Consider the following 6,151-nt stretch of genomic DNA (forward strand, 5'->3'; position numbering starts at 1 on the left):
ATCAATGGGTGTGAGCTCTGATTGATATGCCAGGGGCAATAGGGAGAGGATATCTAAAGAATTAAGGCAGGTTGTGCCATACATAAGTGAAACATAATAAAACCAGGGACATATATATCAAACACTGAAAGTCAATTAACCAATCACCATCACTCAATTAAAATAACACAAGAAACCTGCAGCTCTGATGTCATGTGTTGATTAAGCTTACATAAGATACCTCCATACTGCTAATCACCCAGCTGTGTATTGCATCCATTGTCATGGTTACCAATGGGTCTGAGCTCTGATTGATATGTCAGGGGCAGCAGGGAGAGGGTTTTTAAAGAAGTAAAGCAGGTAGTGCCATACATAAGTGAAACATAATAAAACCAGGGACATATAGGTGTGGGGGAGTGTGGGGGAGTGGTGGGGATCATGATGGAATGTACTGACATAACTAGAGGGCAGAGCCAGACTATGTCATATGAACCATAAGTGCATATGGGAATACCACAATACGTAGAACTTACATGTAAACAAATGATGAATAAATATGCATAGACTTCTAACCAAAGGAGAGCAACAGAGGATATTATACCATGAAGCACATCAGTGAAATTAATGTGATTGTCCACACACGCACATGTCCATAGGTATCATCAGGATCTGACCTAAAGAAAACAACTTAGCTTAAAAACCTCGTTAAGCCCTTTTGGGGTCATTGTACTTAAATCAAAGATAGCTTTAGCTTCCAGCTGTAATAGTAGTTTATTCCTGTCGCCACCCCTGGTAGGGGCACGAGCCTGTATAATGGGCATGCATCTTAGAGTTGCTAAACTGTGTCTGTGTTTCCTGAAGTGTCGTGCCACCGGTTGGTGTTTCAAATCATCGTCATCTTCAGCACCCAGAAGTGCCTTCCTGATTGCACATCGATGAATACTGATACGTTCCTTTAACATTCTCATCGTCTTTCCGACGTAGTAGAGCCCACATGGGCACTTGATGAAGTACACTACATATTTAGACTCACAGTTTAAATATTGTTTAATTTTTGTAGATTTGCCAGTCTGAGGGTGAGCAAAAGTACTTCCTGTTTGCATAAACTGGCAGTTGGTACAGCCATGGCATCTGTATGACCCCGGTTTTCTCGCCAGCCATGTCTTTGCTGGCATGTATTTGTCAACGGGATCAGAATGTGTAAGCAGATCTCCCAGATTTCTGCCTCTTTTATAACAAAAAAGAGGTGGAGTATTAAAGTCTTTCCCAATCCTGCGATCATTAGCCAATATATGCCAATGTTGTTGTATAGACCTTTTGATATGTCGAGATGCAGTACTGTAAGTGCTGACCACCTTACAGCGATCAGAATCAGTGGTCCTCATTGTTGGTGACAGCAGCTCCTCCCTCTTTGGGATCCTGGCTTTGATGAGTGCCTACACGACGATTTATTGATCTGTTGGATTTGGCAAATAGTAAGGCAACTCAAAGCATGTTGTTAAGTCTGGATGCAGAAAAAGCTTTCGATAGGATAGACTGGCCATATCTAAAAGAGACGCTTGCGACATTTGGCTTTGGAGATCGGGTGAGTGAGGCGATTCTATCGCTGTACTCTGGCCCCACCGCCAGGGTCATACACCAAGGCTACCCCTCTCTGCCATTCCAAATAAAGAGTGGCACGAGACAGGGCTGCCCATTATCCCCGCTTTTATTTGCCCTATGTATCGAACCACTGGCGGCACAAATCAGAGGAAACCCAGACATCTCAGGGTTAAACGCATACTCCCAGACCCATAAAGCGGCCCTGTATGCGGATGACATCCTCTTGATTATCACAAAACCCCTTACATCCCTACCAAACCTCTTCGACCTACTAGATCGATTTTCTAAGGTCTCCGGCTTCAAAATCAATCAATCCAAATCGGAAGCCCTCAACATCAACCTCCCTAGACACATGGAGAAATTACTAAAATTAAATTTCAAATTTAATTGGCAACAAAACCACATAAAATACCTGGGTGTCCACATCACCAAAACTGTAAAAGACGTGTACAATGCAATTTACCCCAACCTGATTCGGACCTTAAAATCTGATTTACGGAAGTGGACATCCAAAAGGATATCCTGGATTGGACGTATCCATAGTGTCAAAATGAATTTACTCCCCCGTTTATTATACCTCTTCCAAACTCTCCCAGTGCCACTCAGTTGGAGGGACTTGCACTCACTTCAATCTGAAATATCCAAATTCATCTGGGGAGGTAAAAAACCAAGAGTAAGTAAATTAAATATGAAAAGATCTGTGGCGGCGGGCGGCCTAGCTGTACCCTGCCTGGTATCATATTACAAGGCGGCACAATTAAGTCAGATTGTACAATGGCATTCTAACCCAAAGTTAAAGAGATGGGTGGAATTAGAAAATGCTGCATGTGCACCTCTGGAACTGAGCAGCTTAATTTGGTTACCTAAAACGGCGCGAAAATTTACCGCCATGCCGCTCTCCTCGATGACCAACTCAGTGTCAATTTGGGAGTCTACGAAATTTCGGTATTCCCTTACGACAAAACATTCTATGGCAACACCCATTTGGAATAACCCTGATTTCGCTCCAGGTCTATCAGTCAGTAATATCTCAATCTGGAGACAGAGGGGCTACAATCGGATTAGAGATCTGGAGGGTCACGACAGAAAAATCAAAACATTCGACCATATCAGGGAAGAAAAAGAGATCCCTCACTCAGAATTCTTTAGATACCTCCAGATCAGGGCATTTTATAACAAACTTGCCCCATACCCCCTATTAACATCTTTCGAAAAGCTCTGTCTGGCTGAGACCGACACGAAGGGACTTACATCTCAGCTATACGGAGAAGTGATCAGTTCTGGTGAACATGAGCAGCAGATACCCTCATTCCGTTCTCAATGGGAAACAGATCTGGGAGAAAACTTAGAAGATGAAGAATGGAGCGCCATATATATGGCCACAGCGAAGAGCTCCATATGCACCACGCTCAAGGAGAACGCATATAAAGTCCTAATGCGATGGTACCTCACCCCACTGAAATTATCAAGGTTTGTGCCGGGTTCCTCTCCCCTGTGCCCCCGCCAGTGCGGAGGAACAGCCGACCTGTTACATATGCTGTGGTCTTGTCCACGGATCTCTCCACTGTGGGAAGCGATTAGACATTGGATACAGAGACTGTTCGATCTCACCATTCCCCCAGACCCGTGGTTGTTCCTACTGAACAGGCCATTGACGGGCCTTTCCAAAACAAATAACAAACTAATTGCCCATTTCGCAATTGCAACGCGGTGCGAGATCGCAGCATTATGGAAACAATCTGATATTCCAACCATCCCAAAGATTCGGAATCGAATTTGGTTCATTTGCCAGATGGAAAAATTAACGAGTTTAGTTAACGATACTGGTGACAATTTTCTAAAAGTCTGGACGCCTTGGCTGGCACAGACAGATATCCCGGGGATTGAGAGGTCCTCAATATGGCTCTGATAACAGTAGGTGCGTTCTCCTTGGGAGGGGCTTACAGGAAGTATTCTATTCACCCAGGACCCCTTATAGCAACATTATAACATAAGTAATAAGAGAGACGACTCAGCTTGCAAACATCTGCGATGCTTAGCACGGAGCCACGTGCCGCACATACTACCAATGCACTCCCCCTACCTCACCCCCAACCTACCCCTCTCCCCTCCCCTCCTCATCCCGCCTCAATTTTTTTTTTTTTTTTTTTTTTCTGTGAGTATGTATTGTCTCCCCTTTTAAGTTGAGTTATATGTGTCTGTTTGTCCATTTAAGTAGAGTCGGCTTGGACTATATAGTCCACACCAAAGTACCCAGAAGACCGGGTCCCGAAGCACAGCAGGACCTCGTTGTTACTTATATAATTGTTAAAATATTGTTTGCATACAAGACAAAAGTATTCTGTAATGTATTTTATGCTGTCTTGATTCAATAAAATTTAAGTTATAAAAAAAAAAAAAAAAATGTATTTCAAATGTATTTATTGTCATTTATTTATTTAGATTTATTTATTTATTTTTTGGCGGCTGCTGTGTGTGTGTGTATTTTTTTATTGTGGGTAGCGGGAGGGTGGGTGAATGGGGTATTAGCCCCAACGATGGTTGGGGGGGGCTTGCGGGGGGGGGGGGTAGCGGGAGGACTTAACCCCTTCATGACCATAGTGGTATTAACTGCTACGGTTGTGAAGGGGTTAAGTGCACCCGCAACCCCCCCCCTCCTGCAAGTCCTAAACTCACACCAAGGGCCAAATACCCCCCTCACCCATCCCCACTACACACAATAAAGCGGGCACGGTGGGTTAACCCCTTCATTGCCTTAGCGGCTATCCGCTATGGTAATGACGCAGCATTTTCTGTATTTTTAATAATATTGAGCAGGAGCAGGGGGGGTCCCTGAGCATTAATTTCTGGCTCAGGGAACCCCCTGCTCACTGTACAATATTATTAAAATACAGAAATGATGCTTCTTTACCATAGCGCATAGCCGCTAAGGTAAAGAACGAGTGTTTATTTATACTGTATATTGTATGTGTTTTATTGATACTGTACATGTGCAGAGGGTCTCCAGAGCATAAGCGCACAGGTTTCATGTCTGGGGACCCCGTGCCCCCCGAGATACAGGCCCCTTTAGGGGGTGCCGGTATCCCTCTGCTCTGCTTGGTTTACAGGCCGCGATCACGTGATCGGGGCCTTTAAACGCAGAGGGATACCGGCACCCCCTAAAGGGGCCTGTATCTCGGGGGGGCACGGGGTCCCCAGACATAAAACCAACGCGATTCAGCTCCGGAGACCCCCTGCACATCTACACTATCAATAAAAATGTATTTCAAATGTATTTATTGTCATTTATTTATTTATTTATTTAGATTTATTTATTTTAACCCCTTCATTGCCTTAGCGGCTATCCGCTATGTTAATGACGCAGCATTTTCTGTATTTTTAATAATATTGAGCAGGAGCAGGGGGGGTCCCTGAGCATTAATTTATGTCTCAGGGAATCCCCTGCTCACTGTACAATATTATTAAATCTCTCTCTCTGCTGCAAACACATCTCGCCCCCAGTATGTGCAGTAATTTACTGAACATGTACTGTAGAATAAATGCATAGTTTTATTTATTCGGGTTTATTACACAGTATACTGTTCGGCCGGAAAACATCAGCATACTGTACAGCACAATATTACTGTATCCATCGAAATCCCCCCATTAGCCGTTTTCTTTTCTGAGGAAAAACAAAATGAAAAGTTTTAATGTACAGTAATGGTCAGCCCCCTAAAGAAGTACCCAGCCTGCCCCACCAAAATAATACGGCAACAATACAGTACTCACCATACTGTATTACTGAATTTCCCATTCAGCTTGCGCCGGCGCCGGGCCACTGTCAGTCCAGCTTTCATCATCACCCACGTCGATAGTTTGCAGCGGGACTAGCCCACCTGTAGTCAGCAGGTGAGGCGGGAAATCGCTTAGGTACATGCAAGCTTCATCAAAACTGGCCGCGAAATCCGACTCTGTCTCAGGGTTGTCACTGACGGCGGGACCATCATTAGAAGCTGGTGCTGGTGCTGGTTCTGGTTCTGGCGCATTGCTTGGCAGGGACTGTCACTTCTTAGTTGGTTTTAACATGACCCTTCGCCTTTTGCCGCCTCCATGATCATAGATACGGGAAAAACCCTGTGACACACACCAATACCCTCCAACAAATTGGGGCTCAATACGGTGAAAACAGGGGTCACTACATAACCTTTACCTTATTGCACGCTTCCACAAATGAAGAGTTGGCGAAAATTTGTAAAAGTCATAGTTTTCGATAAAATACTGATAAATTTGAACAACTGTTGCCATCTTATCCTCTGTTGCATTAATAGCGGCCCATATCAAATAAGCATAACTTCTGTCAGGTTTTTGGAACACGGGCTGCATTTGAACACTCATGTCTCTGGAGAATAGTGTAAGCGAAAATGGTCTTTGTCTTTATTTAATACAGTATGTAAAGCCTAAATTGATACATTTTTTGCAACGTCTTCCTTCAGTCTCAAGGGCAAGTTACAATAGCATACTGTACTGTGGTACAGTAAGAGAAGGGAAACAAAAGAAAACAGCGCACAACGCCAAATAGTGAAGCAAATTC

The sequence above is a fragment of the Ascaphus truei genome, chromosome 1 (assembly GCF_040206685.1).
Source record: "Ascaphus truei isolate aAscTru1 chromosome 1, aAscTru1.hap1, whole genome shotgun sequence".
NCBI classification, from domain to species: domain Eukaryota; kingdom Metazoa; phylum Chordata; class Amphibia; order Anura; family Ascaphidae; genus Ascaphus; species Ascaphus truei.